Source organism: Charadrius vociferus, unplaced genomic scaffold (genome assembly GCF_000708025.1).
Source record: "Charadrius vociferus isolate BGI_N301 unplaced genomic scaffold, ASM70802v2 scaffold90, whole genome shotgun sequence".
In the NCBI taxonomy this organism is placed as follows: domain Eukaryota; kingdom Metazoa; phylum Chordata; class Aves; order Charadriiformes; family Charadriidae; genus Charadrius; species Charadrius vociferus.
This window is the reverse complement of record NW_009647222.1, coordinates 2,520,049-2,542,487: the sequence shown is the minus strand read 5'-3', so window position 1 is coordinate 2,542,487 and position 22,439 is coordinate 2,520,049. Positions and strand designations below refer to the sequence as shown.

Here is a 22,439-nt window from a genome sequence, read left to right as displayed (position 1 = left end):
AGGTTCAAAAGGAACGTTAACTTTGCAAATCTGATAATGACTTTACAATTGCTGCTGTTTTGGGGTTTTTTTTTAATGCACAATTAGACCACATATATATATAAAGCAAGTTCTAACAAGACATTTTTTTCAAATCTTTTGTTTGTTTATTCTTACCACCCTGTACCCCTTGAAGAACACAGAACAGCAAATCTGTTGTTTTCTCCCGAGAAGTGTTTTCATCTCAGACTATGCATGCAGTTTAAATCCTGCCTCAGCTCCTTTGCTAGAGGGCCGGTGAGTTGCAGGACTGATGTGGTTCCCCCTGGCTGGGAGATGAGAATCAAAGGAGGAACAGTACACTACAGGGAGGAACATTACACTACAGAGAGCAAGTTCGAAGCAGCGTGCTGGGTTTCTGTGCACAGAGGGCAGATGACGGTGTCCACAGGAACTAAGACTGCACCAGGCAGCAGCATTTAATCTGTGGAGTACAGTCACCATCAGGGATTTAAAATATAAAAAGCTGACTGTTAGGCTGACACCTCGTGTGCTAGAACTGAGAATCCCAAAGTTTTTTTCCCCGCTCTACCTCCCCAAAGTAGACCTGCTTTGACATCTAATTTATTTGCGCTTTCATCACTTCTTATCCAGCCAGGATAAGAAGTCCACCTATCCTGACTAAGCTACACTCCTTTCCTCCCTCCAGCTCCAGATTCTGTGCACCCACATTTCCCCCGTCCCCTCTCCAAATGTCCCAGCCAATACTTCCACCTTTTTTGCTTCCTACATGGACCTCAGAATTCTCTCATCTCCAAAAGTTCAAGCTCTCTTCCTCGTGAGGAAGGCTAAGGAGGATAATAATAGCAACCCAGAACTATTTCTGTTCTTCCTCCTTTCTTTCCTTCCCAGGAGTGTAGGGGAGATTGCGCAACAGTCGGGAGAAGTTCCCTGATACAACAAACTTTCCCCATCTACAGGGTGTTTTTCTGTTGGTCGATGAAGATCAGATGGATGGATGTCTTGGGAGGATGCATAGAGTTTATTAGAGTACAGTGTCTCCTTCAGCCACTTCATGGCATTCAGATGAATTGCAAGCCAAATCCTTTTCTTAAAAATGAGGAAGGCACTTTGGAAATGAAGAGTGCAACCTTTAGTTACCAAAGCCATATCAGTGCAAGAAAATAAGTCATCAGCTACCATTTAGCGCTGTTCACTGTCTTCCCCAAAATGATGTATCTTTCAGCATCTGAAAACTACTAGACTGTAGCTTCATCACTCTCTCTAAAAATGTTTCCTATTTCCACAAAAAGAGAGGATAAAATCAGAGTTTCTCAGAGTGTCCTTGCCTCTCAGAAGATTCAAAAATTGCTTTGCTTATAGATGAAGGTACCAATTATTTGAAGTGTTTTCTACAAATCATGTTTGGGATCACGCACGCTTTGATGTTTCTTTTTAAAAAATTAAAGTTGTTCATGAGTGAAAACATTCAGGGCCAAAACGTAACACTCCACCCAGCTCCACTCCAGGGCCTGCCTTCAGAGCTAAATGTGAAAATGTCTCTCTGTGTGACCTTCCCAGCTGTGCAAAGAAATTATTTTTTTTACTCTTGATTGCATTTTTTTTCCTGTTACACATTTTTAATAATTTCGTTCAGACCAAAAAAGTTTCATTTTTGCTGAAAAGAGGAAAACCATCCCTAAGAAAACTGTTTCAAATCAAAAGTAATGTTTCATTCAACCTCAAAAAAAAAAAAAAGTTCTTCGGTTTTATTTTAAGTATAAAAATTTTAGTTTTCAAAGTATGATGGAAAATATTTTTGTCTCTCAATTTTTTTCTCCAAATTATTTCCAGGTATGTTTTTCACCTAATTCAACCAGAAGTCATCCATGAGTTTTAAAGAAGTAGAAATATATATATTTTATTTTTTTTAGCAAATAGAAGTAGATGTCTGAAACTACCTGAAAGTTCCATTACCCTGATATCCACACACATATGCAAATCACTGGAATATAGGCTACTCTTACACCCTGAATGGGTACACCACAATTATAATTTTGTTGCTTCTACATCAAAACAAGATGCTTAGCATCTTTTCAACTTTTACACAAATGAAATAATACTGAAAGAATCTGAAGTGAACTCTCAGGAGTTTTCCACCACCAGACTCAGAAGAAGGATCTATGGAAGAATATTGCAAAGATCTTTGACCTTGCTTTTTTTAAAAAAAAATACATCTCAAACTACTGAAGATAATTCTTGCTCAGGACCTCAGATATTTCACAGCCTCACATACAAGGGTCTTCTCAGGGTCCCCATCTCTTTTGTTTCTGAGACTGAAACTTTAGATCATGGAATGTCTGATGAACCCTGTGGCCTTCCTGAAGAAATGCTAAGAAAGACTAAGAGAAGACAGATAAGTAAAGTAACTTATCTACAACATTTACCCGCATTGCCACGTTACTTGCATCAGAACGATAGCAAAGTACGTGCCCTGCAAGTACCATCTCCCCACAAAAATACTCTTCATTTCAAAAGCAGTACCATTCTCTCTGTCTCCTTTTCATCTCTGCATTTCACATAATGTCTTTGATCTTCAGTTGACTACGGTTTATTGCTAAAATTTGTTGAGTTTTTCATTGTCTTGCTAAAAAGTGCTTCCTTCGAGGACAGCCACATTTCCTCCCTCCTGGTACAACACACACACATGCAAACCCCACTCCCCCTTTATGTCTTACCCCATGAGAGAGTTTAAAATTTTGTCTTCTTTCAGCTTTCAACAAGGTGGAAAATCAGAGAAAGGCACAGTAATTGTAAATATATGACAAAATATTTTAATAGCAATTAACAGAAATATGCTCTTTGAAAGCAAACAATAAATTGGCAAGGTAGAAATACACACACAACCACATATCTGTATAATTCCAGTGTGGAGAGCAAAATGACCTCCTGCTCTGGCTTAGATTTAATACTGTCCTCACCCTGTTCCGAGCACTGATTTCAGAGACAGCTCAGGGGGGCTTAAAACCAGATGAGGTAGAGTGGTAACAAGCCAGTGAAAACGCAAACTGCTACTCAGGTCTTTAACAAACAGAAATGTCTTTCTTTCCAGACCTGCAAGTCACCTTTCCATTACACTGAATGAGCTCCCAGACTGTGATGTTTATGCTGAGCCTCTTCACGAGCTTCAACCTAGTGGAGCCAAGAAACATCAAGCCAGAGCGTATTCCCTAATATAGCACAGCTGCATTTTGCACAAGGCTCTGTGCTGGCCACAGCTGGTGACAGCATTGTGCAAGCACATGCCATCTTTCTTCCCTCCCACTACAATGAAACAATGGCATATTTCCTTTTGGTGACCTTCAGTCCCAAAGAGCCTGAAAGTCATGTCTGTTTCCTTAACGTGGGATCGCTCACTGCTCTGGTGTTGTGAATGCCCAGGGCAAGCTTCACACAAACAACTGCTAGGCAGATTGCAAGCTGTGATGACTGGCTATGCAAGAAAGCAAGGATCAGAGTTCTTACCAGGTCCCCTCTCACCAGTTTGGTCTACTCTTCAGTGAAGAGCAAGGGCAGAACATAGCTTCATTCACCTGAAGAGAAGCAAGGGGATTTGGCCTTTGGTTTCTGTGGCAGCTGGTAGAAATTTTAGGACCCACAGGAAGCACAAAAAAGGGTTAGAGTAGTAAAAAGGACAATACCGTGTTTCTTCATGAAAGAAACCATGACCAGTTCCTAGCTTCTCCCTCCCTCCTTTCTTCCCTGCCTCATCCCAAGCAGCAGGAGGCAGGGACAGCACAAAGAGAAACACCTTCAGGATTTCCAGAAGAACTCAAGTAAGACAGTGCAGAACAAGGAGGCCAATGAGATAGCATAGCCCAGTGCCTAGCATTCAGGGTGAACCCAGTAACCGGGGATACTTCTGCTTGGTTCTACCTTTGATTTACTTTACAGCCTTAGGAACTGAGCCTTAGTCAATTCTGTGCCTCTTAGTCCTTATGTTATCTCCACCAATTGCAAATTCTTCTCACTGTGCATTTGCAGAAGACTAAAGCACAACCAGGCCCCAGGTTCAGTCCTGGCTACTAGATGTAACTGTAACATCAATTCTAGAAAAGCCTACAAATAGAAATGTCTGCTGCAGCAAAGGGCTGAACAAATGTGATAAAGGGAAACCCTTCCTGAACCTTCCTACAGAGGGGTGGTAAAAGGAGGTTTCCAAGTCCAACTACACAAAGGTTTTCTACATGCATGCAGCTGGACCTCTGACTTCTGACCTGTCTTCACTGCAGGATCAGGTGTCAACACAAGGCCTAAGTTATTCTGTCATTGCCCTCTTTTTTTTTTTTTTTTAATACAAAACAGATCAAATGTCTCATTAAATTTTGACATGCATTTAGACTGTGAGCAGTTTTGTGAGTTGTACCCCATTATTACAAATGTCCCATTTTCCCATCTGTCTCCACTTAATTTGTCCCAAAGTCCTGGTGTGGAGCTGTGGACCTTTCAAATGTCAGTAAAAGGACTGGTCAGTGAGAAGCACGAAGAATATTTTACTCCAGCTGGCTACAAGCTATGACATCCACTGTATCCTTAGGACTATTATTGCCCTTTCTTTCTACCTCCTCCACCTCAGAAGTGAAAACAGAACCTCTTCATTCCCCCTTTTGCAGCTGAGAGCAACTCAGCTAGCAACGCTCATTGTCTGACTTGTTTAATCTGGCACTCATGAAATGCAGGTATGACAAGCATTCTACTGCAATATCTGGGAGAATTACAGTTCATTAATCTATCTTCACTCAAAACAAATAAATCTGTTTTCTATGAAAATCTGTCAGAAAATATTTGGAAATTATTTTCCCTGTTCCTCTTTTAATTCTGCATTAGAAGCATTCAATGCCACTCAGCTCTTTCAGAAACAGGTGCAGCTTCATTGAAGTCAAAAGGTGGAGTTCAACAGATTGATTTGTCCTTTGTCACACCTCATGCATGCTCTTTCTTTAAGCTGAGATGTTGGATGTTGCTGGCAGTCATATATTAACAATAGTAAAGCTTACGTTTAAAGAAGCTCTTCTTTCCTCCATGAATTCATTTCTAATATTCCTTTCATGTAAAAACACATCAGCAATTGTTTCTGTCAAGTTGGCCAATTATTCACGTTGACTGCGGCTAATGAACTCTTTTACATACACACACACACATATATGCTCGTATCAAGCAGCTTTATTCCTTCCCAAACAGAATATCTCATTTGGGACTCAAGACAAAATAAACCTATTAGGTGATGTGAGCACACAGTTTTATTCCAGTCTAGCCTGTGCCTTGTTTTATCTAACCATACTTCTTAGGACTTCCAAGGAAAATTGGAATTGGCAAACCAACCAAGTGCAGGTCATACTTAGCACCAGAAAAATCAAACTTTGGAGGCTGTGTAGTGATTACATAGAATAGAGATTCCCAGGTGGTGCTCTGCAGACTGATGCCACACAGGACCACACCATGGTCCAGGCTCTTGATTCAAATAGGTGCTGAGCACCCACCCTGGCTACAGCATAGGTTACCACAGTGAGTGCCACACATGTCCTTGCAGATGCCAGGCCATGTCAGATCCTGCTGCTGCATGGTGAACCACATGAAAGTGTTGACAAGGAGGTTTTTCATAGGGCATTGTCCCTGCCACAGAGTTCACTCCTTGGGTCTGCAACTTGGGGATCTATGGCTTTAAATATGTGCTTAGATCCATCTCTCATACCCATGATCTAATTCAGCACTGGGGAAGGAGCATTACAGAGCTGCACCATCCCAGAAGTGTTAAGCATCTAGCATGCTGGTGCTAATAATGCAATACACTTCTAAGCACGCAGCAGTAGGACTTGTCATCGCAGAGCCGGTTAGTTGCAATGGAAAGTCCCCATTTGTCTTTATTCCCTTGGGCAGGCTGAGTGCAGGTATGCCATTTCCACTCCTCCCACTTCCTTCCTCATCTTTCTCCTACTGCACATTGACATAAGGGCCAGGCAGAGCTTTCTCTTGACATTTGGATTTGCATATACTGGTCCCACCCTGATCTCGCTGACATTTGTCTATCATTTCCCATTAGCAGACAAAGGAAGAAACAAGACATAGCTGGAAGCTGCTGGCACAGCCGCTAGTTCTCATGTTAGAAGGATTGACCCTTGACTCTCCCCTTCAAGTGTCCTCTGAAGTATTTCAAATATGTTGTCCCCAAAGATCAGAAGATACTGAAATATTATTCATATACAGACTAGAGTTGAAATCCTGGTCCTATTAGAATCCCTGGCAGACTTCCCAGAGACTTCAATCAGGACTGGATTCCACCCTCGTAGGCCAAATATACACTACGATAGATCAGTGAGCTTACCCTGCATGTCAGAAGCTGGCGTGATCTCAGATTATGGCAATATAGGCTACTTCATCCTCTCATACCTTTGTGCACACACACATAAATGCAGAATTTCTTTTACTCTTGCAATGCTGACTTGTGGGAAACAAATTATTTTTGCTTACATCATTGTCACTGAGGAAAGACTTAGCCTTTGCTGCAGATACAAAGGGCAACTGAAAGTTGAATTGCCCTTTACTACTGTTTAATCGTAAGTGAAGATATCCCAGGTAATGACAATGAAGCCTCTCATCTCAAAGAACAAAGCATGCTGAAATCAAAGAGATTTTATCATCCACAAAACAGTTTGTAAAAGTGCTTAGTCCCAAAATGAGGTCTGACTCGCATTTGCTTTTTCTCTGCATTCAAGCACTGGGCAGCAGGCTCATGGAATATAGTTCATTGGTTACCCTTGTCTTTTGTCTGCTTCTACCAGCAAAGATCTTTAACTTCATCACGTTAATCTAATCACAAGAATGCCCACATCATACATTTAGGCCTCCTGCACACTTAGTCCCAAATCTGTGGCCTGACTGTTGAAACTTGTGGCAATGCCCCCTAGCTGTTTGCCAGCTTCATCTTTCACTGAAGTCTCTAAGAGCAGAAAACCAGTGCCCATGCCAACACCTTCCAGTCAGGAGCTATTTGTTTCTTAATAACAGGAAAGAACAGAAAAACATCACTAAGAAACAGGTTAAGTCCAGCTCAGATGACCAAGGAGCATTAAAGAGGAGAATGCATTTCCACTTGCTTTATAAATGGAAATGCCAGTTGTCCCACTGATTTTTTATTAGAGAAAAGTTGGAGCATAGAGAAGAATGTCACACAGGCAGAAGAACCTGCCACAGCTATGGAAAAGCCAGTATTCAGTTTCTGGCCTACACAAATAAAACTGCCACTTTATGTCCATTCAATTTGTGCCTTTAAAGGCACAGGGAAAAGGAAAAATTACTTATTCTTACTAATGCTGTCTCTCATGACTTCACATCCTCTGGAGAGGGAACCTCACGCTAGCTCAGCTGGCAGATGCCACAGATGCACCGTATGCCCTAGTCCCGCTGCTTGCCTCCTCTCTGAGAGAAATGGCATAGATGCAAGCGTGCCTGGTGGAGTGTGCATCAGGACAGACGTGTAGTGACACAAGCGTCAGCCAGAACAGCAACTATCTGGGAGAGGGGCAGAGCCTGACCCCACTGGAGCTAGATGCAGTGGAGGTGCAGCTGGGGACAGAAATGCCCACAGGAGCCGATAACCATGCACTGAGTGCTAATCACTGTCATGCTGTTAGTCTCTTATTGATGTGCAAAGCCACAATGAACCCATGCGGAGAGGTACCACCACAGTGGTGTGAAGCAGGACAAGCCACAGGAGCAGAAAGCATGCTGGGGGTGCTCTTGCCTAGTGGAGTTAGTCACCCAATGATGCAGGCAGGAGTGACTCAAGACAGGGTGGTCTGGTGTCCATCATGACAAGCAGAGGCTCGCACTGAGAGCAGCAGTCACAGCTCTGGCAGAGGGTCTGGGCTAGGAGCAGGGCAGGCATCAGCCAGGGAAGATGTTGCTCTGTCCAAGTGCAGGAGCATTTCTGCTGCACCAGAAGCCAGCAGTAGCAGTGCAGCTCTCCATGCTTGCTTCTCCACTAAAGAGAAGGGTCTCCCCCTCCAGGCAAGAAGCTGATCAGGGCCAGCAACAAGTAAGGATGGGAAGTATCTGCCTGTCTGCATCCCTGACCTCTGCTGCTCTGCTCCCATCCCTCTCATTTGGTGCTCCCCTCTTGTCCTACCCTTGCACCACCCCTGTTGACCTTCATGCTCACATACAATATTTCAACAACATGATGTCTGAACTTATTTGTGTCCAAGTAGGTTTTATGAATGTTTTAGCACTCTATTCACACTTTGTATCTCTCAGGTCCTGAATTAAAAAGCTAAGGTAATGCTATTAAAAATAATAAAATGTTCGAGCAAGTCTAAGGTAAGGTTCCAACAGCAACATTCACTCAGCCAGACTTGAAACGCCACATGTTTTCTGGAACGCATTTCAAAATACAAGATCACGATATATTAAGCTACATAGTCAGTCATAAAAAAGTAATAGAAAATAATATGAAGATACAATACAGCCAGCTTACTGTGGCTGCATTTTTGTATTTTCAACTCTTTTTGTTTTCCTGTTAAAACATAGAGCCCTAGGATCCAGCTCTGCCTGGTGCTGAGCATCATAAACTCTAATGAGAGTTGAGGGGTCTCACACTTGCTCTATTGAACCAGCAATAAGCAACAATACCAAGTTTTAGTCATCATTCCTGCATTTTTAAAGAAAAAAGAAACACTACAAAAACACACCCCTGAAAGTTCTTTGGTTTGCTGATCTTACTAGTTGTGCGCTAAGAGACACTAAGTATTTTGAATCCAACCAGTTGCTCAGAAGAAATGAATGATAAATGTTCACAGCCTTTCCTGTTGCTCTTGAACTTTAATTAATTCATCTTCCCTCCCAGTACCTGTACACTTATTTTGCACAGGCAGAACGCATGTCACCGTGATAGATACATTGCAGCTGAAAGTCCAATTACTCAATGGCAGACCATCATGGAAATCTATGGCATTCCACCAGGAATGGATCTAGCTGCAGAAATTTCTATTGGGCTTTTCCAGCTTACACTTTTAAAGTCATCTTTACAAACAAAACCCAGATTCTTTCCCACCAAGTAGCTATATCAATTTATCTCTAATGAGCAGCAACTCTGTGCCGTTTTGGTTGAAAACTGAAGCACGAGGTCAGTGCCAGCTTTGAAGAGGTAAAGCAGGGCAGCAAAAATGCAAAGACTTTCAACAGGAGAGCTCAAACAGCGTACTACAAAATAGATGTCCATCGAAACATTTGCCATATTTGAAGTTTACATCATAGACCTCACTTTATGCTAAGTTTAGCAAGGAAACACTAACGCAACAGTGTCACCAAACCAGAAGACCCAACAGCAGTGAGGCTTTCTTACAATAAAAAAAAACAATAGGCAAGACACAAGATTGCAGACTTTCATGCTGTGCATGAGCCAGCATAAAACCTGACACAGTAAGATTACAATATTGCCAACTCCCCTCATGAAACTCACACAGAGAATCTGTTAAATAATCTTGACAATAATCTGACTGTTATCTAGACATTCAGGCACAAACACTTGTTGACAGCAAATACTATGACAGCAACGCATTGGTACATCAGTAACGTTGTATGCGACTGTGCCCTGCTTTGCCCTGCAGGGAACAGCATCACCAAAACTTTCAACAGAACCTGGCACAGAATCAATTAAACAAGACAGGTGAGGCCCGACAGTATCCTGTGCACTTAATACTGAGAGCACACAGACATACATACTTACTTTGTATTAATGTGACAAAAGAAAGTTAGGCTTGAGCACTGTATCAAGCCAATAAATTTTACAGTTGTTTAATTTTTTTAGGAACAGTGCCTTAGACAATGTCTGTGTGGTCCAGAAAAGAAAATGTTTAATTTTCCTTCAAAAAATAAATAAAAAAAAAAATGTCTCTGTACCATGCATTATCTGCTACATTTCCCTAAGTCCTCTTCCCTAAGGATCCAAAACCCCTATGGAATCTCCCTCCAGCCTCTCTTGTTGCCATGTTAGGTCCACCCAGCTCAGAATGAGACACAGAGCACACATGGCTGGTCACAGTCTAGGTTCTGGATGCTGAATGTACATGAAGCACATTTTTCAGTCAACCCACAGATCAGGGTTGTATGTGTACAAAATGTTGGCCAAAACCAGAAATACAAAGGTGGAAGGGGAAAGAAGGGAGGGCAACTTCCAATCTGCTTGTAAATGCTCTACAAATAGGAAAGCAGCCTACGATTACTAAGCAAATTGTTTTTCATAACTCAGTCACCTCATCTTTAGTTATGAGCTAGCTGGGAAAAAAAAATTGTTGACCTCAGACTTCAAATCTTACACTGCCTTCAAAATGATGAAAACAGAAATAATTGTACTTATGACTGGCCTCCTGATGGCGGATGCTCATGACTCACCGGCTCTGATGGCTCTAAAGGAGCGGAGTACAACTAGAGAAACAATGTCTGCAAGGACACCCTATTAAATATGCGGAAAAAAGCATTAGGAAGCAAGGGAACAGAAGTCAAGGATGGTAAAAGAGGTCTGAAAAAACAAATAGAGTCTAGAAAGGAGGTACAGAGAAGGATCAAACTAAAAATCCCAAATCATAATGCCTGCAAACCTGGAGGATTTTTACAATCCATACCCCAGATAAAACTCCTGAAAATAGCTTGCACCCTTAAGGTTAACAAAGAAAATAAAAGCCAGATCTGAAATTCATAAATAAACATGATTAAACTAGCCAGATTTTTCAATGCTTACCTCGACCAAATCAAACCTTTACAACTTGTAAATACTGACAAGTGTCACTTCAGATATTATTAAAGGATTCCCTAAATATAAAAGACAGGTTGGACTGCGGTTAAATCTTTTCTCCTTTGTTTTTCCAATGCTGAAAGTAATTGAAAACAGAAGACAAGCTTCTTGATGTAGCCTAACTTTTTAGGAACAGAAAGTATAAATGTTCGTTATATAGCTGACACTGCACTTCACCTTAGCACTCAGTTGCACCCATATACTTTCACACAAAGCCAGGTAAAAAACAAAGCATGAATATAGATTTATAAAATACACATGCAATGTACCCTAGAGCACCTTATTAAGTGATACCACTTGCAAGACATGCAAAAATAAAAAAAATCCATGTAAAGATGGCACCAGTTCTTCTCTTGGCCAAGGAGCGTTGGAGAAGACACAAACTCATAATGTACTTTTTTTCAAACAAAATGGTGTCACAAATGACATTAGAAAAATTCTGCACAAAGCAAAGTGTTGTAGAGGGAATACATATGATTGCAAAGTCTGAAGGATGTATACATACTTCAGAGAGGGCACATATTGGGAACAGATCTGAATTTTTACTATCTTTGCTACTGCTTTAAATCCACATTATTTTGGTATTTACATTAAAAAGTAGACAGAAATATCTTTGGAGATGACTAAGCAGTTTCTTGATTTCTATTAAGTGCCAAAAATCAGTCCTGCCAATTTATTAATATTTAAGTTTCTACAACTTAATATGAACTTGGTTCCAAGAACTACATAGGTCTCCTTAAAGTATGTGTAGCAAGAAGTCAACACTGTGCCAGCTGGCAGATTAAACAAGCCATTAAATTAGGCTCCTACTGAATTTAAAGGATTGTTTTTCATCTTTTCCCTCTCTACTCTCCTCTACATCCAGATGTATTATTTAGGGAATATTTTCCAGTCCCAGTAAGAAAAGTAAAAGAAATGCCCTTGGCACTTAATGAGTTTTTCCCCCGATGTGGTCTCCTGCTGCACTTGGAATTTATTCCATTACTGTATGGCTTGCAACGGTCCCAAAATACCTCCAACTATATGAAAAGATGGGGAAAGTGAGTTTGGGATAGGTACGGTTCTTCATTTAAAAGCAGGGACAGCCTGGGGTGATTGATCTTAGTGCATGATTTCATTCAGACCATCATTATCCTGGCGTGCCACCACCCACAACCCATGCCCTGCAGACCCTTGCGCAGGAGACCAGCACTGTTACCTGCAGGTTATAGTTGGGAAAAACAGAGCATACTAGGATTTAGGACAAGGCCAACACTGGCCTGGAGCAGGTTAGCAGAGAAGCTCTGTAGCCTCTGCATGACTTCAGTGGTGAGAAGAAAAAAACGTGGTAAAACCCTATGCCTTCACAGAACAGAGGCCTTTAGCATATCATTTTCCTTCAGAGGGTCAACTGCTTGCTTGAACTTTGTTAATGCTCTCTGAACTTCATGACCTAGCAGTATTCAAAGGAAGAACGAGTCTAGAATAAACTCTGGTATTAAACCAGCCCTGGTGTCATCTATAATAGTATAACAGTCATAGAACACTTTCAGATAAAAATGCCCCCTTTAACAGATAAAACCTCCAAGAGATCAGAGTTGTAGCTGCTCCCTGTGGCCATTTCAGCCTGACTGGAACTAGCGGCAGCTGAAGGAGAAGCACCAGCTTTTGAAATGCCTGGAAAATAATTTTATAAAAAATTGAAACAGAAAAAAAACAACCACCTAGGCCTCCCTCAGTATTTCAGTTCCTGGGTAGTAAAAATGAGCTCAGTCCCATAAACTTGCTACTGAAATAGAAAACAAAAAAGGCCTTAAAACCAAATGCCGGCACGCAGCCAGAGGCTCTGGAGCTTGGCTGTGACTTGGAGCATCTCCTTCCCCAGGAGCAAGAAGCCCCTCCAGGCTCCCACTCAGGCCCTGTCTGGTCCCACAGGGTGAGCAGGCCCCTTATTCTCAGGCAGACCCAGCAACCATCTTGGCCCGTGCAACGACAACAGAATTTGATTTGCCAAAATTGTTCTGGGGGTCACAAACATTCCCTGCCTCCTTCTTATTGGGCACTTTAATTCTTAATTGTATAAAGCTAAAGTGTAAAACCTGTATTTTTGCATGTTTCTAATACTCGGTATCTGCAAGGGGAGTCCCTTGCTTGGCTAGCAGTCGGGATTCATTAGGCCTTTTATGATGATTCTTTCTGGTGTGCAGATATATGATGAATCTCAGATGTTTAAATAGCATATAACAGTGCTCCATTGACCTTGCTGAGTACAGTTGGAGGAAAAGAAAGGTAATTTTCCTCAAAGAAATGTTAAAAATGTCTCCACTACAGCACAGATGCAGAGGATAAAGAAACTCCAGAGGGATTAAAATATTTTAGATTAATTTGGAAGAAGGCCACATTGTTTAAAGCCTGGTTAGTTTGGGCCTTTCCAATTCCACGCCATATAAACAAACCTATTTAAACTGCATTTGTTAGAAGGAATGTTTTTTTTTAAAAAAAAAAAAAATCCCCCAAAGTAGTTGTAACTCAAATGACCTCCAGTTCTGTGTTCTCTTCTTACTGCCTAAAGAACAAACATATGTATGATATATTCTAGCCAGAACTTGTGCAGTTGCTGCATGATTCATACTGCTTGAAAATTAAGTCATTTAAGTAAAGGGATTCTGGCTCCCTCAAGCAAGGTTTTAAAATTGAAGCAAGGTTAGATCTGGTTGGGTTTGGAGCCAGTTTCCATTGAACAAGACCATTGCTTATAGCTCTTTGCTTTGGGCTGAGTGGAAGGAAGTAAAAAAGAAAGGCAATTGAAAGGAAGAGATGGAAAGAAAGGAAAAGAGGGAAAAAGAAAAGAACCCATACCATCAACATAACTATATAAGGACTAATCTGATGTTCAGTGTGGCATTGTCTGGCAGAAGCAAGTCCTTAATATTTACTCACTTTCAAGGTCAAATTTCACTGCTTTTACTCAGACAGAATAGAGATTTTACCTGCAGTGTCTTCCAAAGAGACAAGTCACAAAGTGTAGTACTAAATAACCATTAAAAGTAAACAGTTGCTGACCCTTATGAGTTAATCAAGTTGAGAGACAAAGGAATATGAGGATAGCAGTGAGCCACCCAGAGGGGTAACAGCATGAAACACACAGTGAGTCTTTTTGCATAATTAGCATCTACAAAACAGCGGGGACTTAACATAAAGGGACTTTCCTTATCATAAACCATAAATCCCGGAGCAACTCAACATGAGGAACACCCTCCTCTCTGCCATGCGGACGAAGAAAGTCCTCCAGCCATCCCAGGCCTCCTTGAGTTCTTGAAATGGTACTCAAGTATTCGTAACTCAAGTGACTGTGCAAATTCCTCTCCCCTCAGAGGACATGAGGCAGCTGGCCCAACCAAGGACAATATATTGTCTGCTCTCTCCCAAACACCCAAAGGAGCCAACATCATTTCACCACTGAATGTAACCATGTTTGAAAGGAACATGGCAATTTGACTGAAGTTCAGAACAATACAACAGTTTAGAACACAAAATGAGGAAAAAATGTCATTACAAGTAACGTACCTTCAGGGAATGAAAAGATTGATTTAAATTCTGGTATTTGAGGGCTAGCACCCCCTCTCTTATTGAAGTTATGAGATGTTCTGAATACGATATTGCAAGAAGCTATGATGGTTCTGACGTTATGGCTGTAAAATTCAACTGTGGGGATGGCTTCTGCAGCTATCATACATTTGAGAGCATATAATTTGCTTGCTACATGCTACCAGGTTTAAGTTTTCCATATGATCTTTTTCCTCTTGATGGTTATTACACATTAGCGATAAATACATTCTCCAGCATCTCCTGCACATTTTTACTTTGACTGCATCCATAACCAGCCCTGTCCTCCCATATTCAGCCTAGTTGCATGAATGGAAGGGATACTCTAAGCTCTCTTTGAAGGTACTCCAGGTTTGCAGGGATATAACCATAACCAGAAAGCTGGCCAAGGGGACTTTTACATTATCAAAAAAATCAATTTAGAATGTAGAACTTCTTGTGGTTGGGTTTTGTTCTTTGAATATCATGTATGGACCTTTGTTGACATACCACCCTATACAGTCATGAAAACAAGATGTTGTCTAGTCACTTACACTATCATGGTAAAACGTTTTAAATAAGTACTTCACATAATTACAGAAACAGATGCTAGGTAGTAAAATTGCATGTTCACATCGGAAATGGCCAAGACTTATTTATTAGTGCCTGGAATTTTCTATTTTGTGCTTTACATTAACACCAGAAATGCATGAAAAACACAACAGCTATTACATCCTAAACTTTCCTTTTGAAATGTATTTACTTTTTAAATTTACTCCAAGAAATTTATGAGTAACAGTTGTTGTTTTTCAACACTCTTAAATCTGCCCTTCACTCATATACCTGCTACAATTCTATGTCCACTTTTTTTTTTTCTGCACCTTCAGTAGGATTTGGGTTTCTCTGCTCTACCATCGCACATAGTAGCTTATACAGAAGCTTCTCTACTCCATGTAGAAAGATATGCAGAACTTGTGATAATTTCTGCCATGGCCAAAATATCAAGTTGTTCTAACTTCCACCTGTCTGAAATAGGAGTTATGTTCTGCAGAGAAGTTTCCCACTTTCACCTTAGCAGTAGCATCCTTCTTTTGTGGAGTACCACTTAAAATCTGGAAGAAGCAATGCCCATCACGCTGCTCATAGTCTTAAAGCTACTGCATGGCCCCTTAAAAAAAAAATCCAGTTCTGAATGTGACCTCTTTTGAGATGCTTTCTTTGTTAGTTTAGCATCAATACTGACAACCAGTAATCTAAGAAAGTTTATAAAATATTCAGCCTAAATTTTGCTTCTCTTAGTAGTTCTAGCCTAAACGTTGTTCCTCATAGTACTCCTAGTTAGACACTAGTATACTAATAACACAACTCCATTCTTAATATTGCCCCTTTCTTGACTGATTCAAATGGAGTATGTCTGTTATCTGTAGTAATAAACTTTGAAATCTTACTGGCTCTTAGTCAAGGGGCAGAAGTAAGATTAATTCAATTGCTTAATAAATCACATTGTTTCAGTTTAGTTACATGCTACAGCCAACTTTATGTTGCCTGAGGTGGTCAGGGGATATGTTAAGATCATACGGATACACAGCAGGGATGCAGATGTACAGTGATGTAAAGTCACCCAAACAGCTTTGCTCAGAGCCACTTCAGTTTATGAGTGGGATTTTTGAGCTCTGGTAACAAGGGAACCCTCCCCGGCTGCTTCCACACAAAGCTCCTCAGGTGCATCAGCTCTGTGTTTCCATCCCCTAGGCCCCTGGCACCCTCCTCACTCAGGCATTGGATGTGGTAGGGAAGCTGCGCACAGCCACCTAGCACCAGAAACAAGTCAAGACCCAAGATGTGACTGCAGACAGCTGGCTCTGGTGTCCCTGCATCTGTGTCAGGATTCATCTGCTGCCTCAACAAACTATAATCAGTTAATGTTGATCGTTAGGTTTGTTAAAGACTATGTAGACTTAGTTTGTGTGAAAAAAAAAACCAAACAAAAAACAAACAAACCAAACCTGAAAATTTTGGTAAGAAAAAATAACTAGAGGGAATCAATTAATAAAAATAATTAATAAAATTAAGTTTTACTTCGAGATTTGTTATTTCTTTTTTGCAGACTTTTTTCATGTTTTGCTGTTCAGTATTTTCTTTGTACTTGTAAGGAAAATACCACCTAGATTATTCTCAGTTTTAACACAAGGCAAAAACATGACAGAGATTTGTCTTTCAGTGATAAAACTGATGAAAATAGAACACTTATGATAACCCTGTCTTTGAAAAACATCAGTAAAAAGCCCCCCGAGCTCCACGAACATGTTGCAGACTGCACATGTCACATAACTAAGGACTATGATTTTTTGCCTGAGGCTCCCACATTTAACAAAGGGAAACACGGCTTTCAACAAAAGATGCTATTCTAGTTATGTGCCCTTTTACCCTGTCAGAGAAACAGCTGGTATCATAAAGTCACAGCTAATTTGTATCATGTCTGCTCTAACAGTCAGATTCAGTTTGTATCAAACTTTCAAAGTTGGACTTAATACCAGTTGATGGATGACAGCTTTTCTTGCCTCCCCCTTCTCAAAACATATTTAAACATTGCCTCCCACATAAAAAACCACCCAATATTCAAAATGCAAATGGAATCTTTAACATGTTTGACATAACCAGAATATATGAAATTGTTTAAAACTAGGAAAAATTACACCAGAAGTTCTGAAGTTCTGTGACAAATAGTGCTTTAAGTGTACATGTGGGTACCAAGTGTAATGGAAAAGAATTTCCTCTTAAAAAGAAAAGAAATAAAAAAAAGCACAACTCACTTGCCTCAGGTAATCTCTTGCAGTTTGGGATGTCTGTTCTCCTAAAAAATTTCAGTCTGCCTGAAGAGACTTTAAGGGCTTTTTCAAGGTCAGTGCTCAACAATTTAGGAAAGGCCAATTTCACTTTTTTTTTTTTTTTTAGAGACCTGTTTCTCATTTATGCTATTAAATGTCATCTACTCTCATTTTAAGATCCCTGAAGCAGAATGCCTGAACTGTGTAAAGGGACTTTAGTGAAAGTGAGAGTCAGGCCAAAGACTTAACAGCTCCAAACCTGAAGTGCTTGTGTGAGAAAGAGCTGCAAAGATCAGGCTCTTCTTGGAAAACAGGCAAGGGGGAACTTCCAGAGACTGGGAGTTCAAGCTCAGTTCAGATAAACATCTAACAGTGCTGCTGCACTTCTGAGGCTACCCTCCACAGCACCTGAGTCTACAACATTAGCTGGAGACAAGATATTCTTTTGAGATTTCAGCTACTTCCCACTTCTGGATAACCTAGAAGTATTTCACCAAGGCTCTTTCATCCTGCACTCTGAAAGCATTGCTGAAATGTATGCAAGGAAAATCTCACAACATCCTGGAAAGTAGGGATTTTTTTTTTTTTTTTTTTAATGCTGCACAGTATAATGATTATCAGGGTCCTGAACAATTGCCCCATATATCAGAAAGAGATCGGTCTGGTCTGTAAATTTAAGTGCTCCAAGTGAAACACGTCCCTGGGAAGTTCAAAGCAGCAGTATCAGTAATGCAGTTTTAAAGTGACAGGAGAGCTTATAGTGACATAGCTGAAAAAGAGCAGTTGTCAATGAAGACTGAAGAATCCCAGCTCTCAGCCTATCTTTCCCTCAATGCACGCATTTCCTGCCTTAGAAGGTTAATACTGTGCAGAAGACAGTAAGATACAGCTTCTGCTGTGCCTAAGCTGTGCTTGGCACTGCTCTCTGAAGGACTCCTCGCCAGCCACCAGAGCCAAAGCGCAGCATGCTCCTGCCACATCCTCTCCAGCGAGCTATATCTGCTCTCTACCTACTGGGAAGATGCAGATAATCAACTCCACTCCCTTCACTCTGAGCACAGCAGTGGCTCTGCCCCTACATATGATCCTTGTGCTTATTAAGATTTTTATTTTTTTTTCAAATGTTCTTAAACCTCTGTCTGGCAAGGCATGATTTATTAGAAGCAGATTTCTCTTCAGCTACTCAGTGTGTCAGTGTTACAATTCCTAGGTGGTGTAATTCCTGGAAAATAATAATTAATAAAAAAAACCTCTTCATCCAAAATTTTGGATGAATTGCAGCAGGTTTACTTGTTTTTGTTCACTCTTAAATGAAGCATAACTTTATCTAAAGGATGCTCTGGTTTTCTTTGTTTCAGCAACCTACTAGCTCCAAATTTCTTTCAAACAATAAGACTCTTCTAGCAAACAATGCCCACGAATTGTGCTCAGCAGCTATCACATTTTCATAGGACTGCAAATTGCATCAGGAAGAACGACACTTAACTTCCTGAGCTTGATCTGCTGGTATTAAACGAGACTCCCAACAGCTGGTTTGAACAGGAATGCAGCACAAAACAAAAACAACCAGGTTCTCACCTCTCACAAAAGAACTTATACTGAAAATTGCTCTGGTTGTGAGTAGAGTTTGCCTGAAGTCCCAGAAGCTACAGGGAAACTCGGGGTAAGATGGGGTGCTACACCTCCTATTCCAAGCAGCAGAGATGACAGATGAGAGAAGAAAGACCCTACACTCATCTCAGTATAATTCATCACAATAAAGACATAGAAAAGTAAGTCTTCAGAGACTCTAAGAAGAAATGAGGAAGAATTAGGAAGAAATTCTTTACTGTCAGGGTGTTTCAACTCTTTACATTAGAACAGGTTGCCCTGAGAAGTTGTGGATGCCCCATGCCTGGAGATACTCAAGGCCAGGTTGGATGGGTCTTTGAGTAACCTGATCTAGTGGAAAGTGTCGCTGCCCATGGCAGAGGGGTTGGAACTAGATGATCTTTAAGGTCCTTTCCAACCATTCTATGATTTTAAGGGATTAAAAGAAAAGTGACTCTACTGAAATGCTTTCAGTCTTGAATATGTAAGAGAAAATGTGACCAAAACCTTTGCAATACAATGTTTCCTAATAGCGAACATCCTGACTTTTAACAAAATGTGCATTTCCAGGGAAGATAAAAAGCAGTCATCACTAGCCAGTGACTTTGAGCCTTAACCTTATAGGGTATCACTTTTTTTTTTGAAAGTAATTTATATAAGCATGTCTCAGATTGTCTTCCAATGTCAGATTTGGCCGTACTGAAGAACTAACAGAAGAGTTACAAGACTGTCATGTTAATACTAAACTATATTATTGCTTTTTATACTCAGATAGAGAGATGTGCCTTTTTTCCAGTACTTTATGGAGATAATGCTTGTTTTTTCCTTTCCAAATAAGTGTATTGGTCCACACCATTTGCTTTAATGATTTTCTAAAGGCAACTAATGGCATTTTTCATGGTATTTTCACTAATGTCCCCTAAAGACCATCTTCCTATTCAGCCAGCTTTACAATGTGAAAGCGGAGGTTAAGTTTGGAAGGTATTATCAGACTTTGCCTTTCCTTCTTCACAACATAATTCTTCCACCACTTTGACAAGTGCCATGCAAGCACCAAGGAGATTTCAGCATGAGACAGATGACCCTTACCTTCTGTCCCACGCTTAGAGTAGATTAATGAGTTACTGAAGGACAGATTTGCAGATGCAATTTATGGATCAAAATAAGGCACTAGCACCAGCTCAAAAATACACTGAAACGCAGATCTTGGTTTTGAGGAACTGAAGTGAATTGTTTCAACACCAGAGTCTGCATGCTTAGACATGTCTACAAGTACAACTCCAGTTGCTGAGCTATCAGAAAAACTCTGGAGGGCACTCACTGCTCTCTTTGAATATCCTATCCGAAGCACAGGGAGACAGCACTTGCATTTCAAATCCCATTTGCTTTTGGATAGTATGGCCTCACTCTCCTTGAGTCAATTTTTTGAGGAATTTAGGTACCTCATAAATGCATCACCCAAGGAAGCACATGGGAACTTAAATTCAGTGATGTCACTGGAAAAAGTGTGCCACGGGAAATTTTAGAGCATTTAGGCAGATTCTGAATCAGAAGGAAATCCTAATTTTGAAATATCAAAATGTCCTACAAACTGGAAATCACAGATTGTATCTGGCTTCAGTCCTAAATACTCCCCACACAAAGGCTCAAAAGTGATGCAGAACTCTGAAACAGCAACCAGGACAGAGAACAGCCTGCAACAATTATCAGCCCGTTCAGCACTTGCACAAACCTTCTCAGAAGTGTTGGCAAAGTTAAATTTGCTTCCCCAAGGACGATGACAAAAACAACTAAAACAGGCTCAGACCCAGCATTCCCGATGTGGGGGAGAAGGCTGCCGGAGATTAAAGGCAATGCAAGCAGTGTTCAGCCTGCCGCCATGTCTCTCTCCTCCTCCACACTGCTCTTGCCAAAAAGAGGGGGAATGGAGCAGAGGTACAGAAGAGATCCAGGCACACAGAGAACATGGTCACTCATCAGTGAGAATAAGCAGCTCACTATACCCTGAATTAACTGAAGGTGGTGGTATCTAAGGGAGTTGTCTTGACGCTGGTGCAGTATTTCTGACCCTATGAGTCTGCTGTCATAGGCACCGCTTAAACTTAGACCCAGTCCTCAGTTTGTCTCCAGTCTGGAATTTCCGTATATTGAGGAGCTGAAGTGTGTACACATTATAAACACTTCCTTCAAATGGTTTGTGAGCTCTCACTTGTTCTGGCAGTGAAAGAACAATGTTTACTAAAAATGTCTAAGTCTCACACATTATAAATAGTCAGTAAACATGGTTACTTGGACTTTCACAGACTCCTCAGAGCCTGCTTGCTCTAAAAAGAACAGAAGACACAACAGGACAGTAACACCACCAGTGGATGATCTTAACACAAGTAAATATAATTTAAGACTCTCATTGCAAGCAAAAATCTTGCTGAAATCCAGTGGAGAAATAAATATAGCTATTAAAAGAATGGCTATATACCCACAAAATCATTACTGTAAAATTCAAGGATTTTGATTTGAACATAGAATTCAAGATAAAACCCTTTAAATCTACTATCACTTCTGAAGAAAGTAATCTCTGGTGACAATAGTCCCAGAGGAACAGGAGTCAAGGGTCTGACTGCAGGGCTGTCCACTGATTTTCAGAGGGATTTGGATCAGTCCCCAAAGAAGCAAGCAAGCACACAGGCAAAAAAAAAAAAAAATAATCCAATATAAAAACCTCAATTAAAAAAAAAAACCATATATATATACAGAAAAACGTTCTGAATACCACAGGAAAGGAAATCTGAGGTAACTATTTTGAACGTACTCACAGGAAGGCAAGCAGAGGAAATGTCCTGAGGTTTTCAGTAACAAATCAGCTGGTGCTGAATTCACAATGATGACTCCAGAAAATAGAGGTGATCACTGTACAAAAATAAAGAACATGGTTTAGCAATGGCATCAGTATTGTGCACTCTTCATTTTTCTTTGGTAGTCTTCTTTAACAACACCCCTACAAAGGTTTTTTGAAGTATGGAGTAAAACAGAAAAATCTTGCAAGAGACTGACAAAACCCACTATCAACACCTCTATAAATTAGTGTTTGCCAAAGCATACTTTGATTTCCCAAAATCTCTCAAAGTCACTCACTAAAACCTCTTTAAGAGGTGAAGCTGATACAGGCTAAGCTGAACATTCTCTTGTAATTAGGAAGAGACAAAGCAAAGCGTCAGGCTAGCAGTGCGTTTTCACAACAGAGCAAGGTTTCCAGCATACCTGCCTAAGGATCTATACTGAGACCTACGGTATTCAACATATTCATAAAAGCACCCTGCAAAGGCAGGTGAACAGTGAGGAGACAAAGTCTGTAGATGATACAAAACTTTTCATTGTAGTAAAATCTAAAGTCAATACCAAGAGCTGGGGAAAGACTTAATAGCGATTAATTTCTATGGGAAAATTGAATTCAGTGTTCATAAGTAAAGGTACAGGGGAAAACCCCTTATATTTGTATACACACAGTGATCGATTCTAAATGAGCCAGTAACACTCAGCAAAGACATCTTGGAGTTTGAGGAAGAGCTTTTTGAAAATATTAGCTGATGAGCCAGCAGTTGTCATAAGGCAAGTTAAGAATCATTAGGGAA

The 22,439-nt window shown here is 40.5% G+C and overlaps 1 protein-coding gene across 1 annotated transcript in view; it reads right to left on the bottom strand.

The window, feature by feature from the left end:
* Window positions 1-22,439, bottom strand: part of CALD1 (caldesmon 1) — a 198,034-nt gene that overhangs the window by 98,135 nt on the left and 77,460 nt on the right. The window contains exon 2 of the mRNA XM_009879644.1: window positions 21,624-21,717. The gene's annotated coding sequence lies outside the window, so the exon portion shown is untranslated. The remainder of the gene's footprint in view (window positions 1-21,623; window positions 21,718-22,439) is intronic.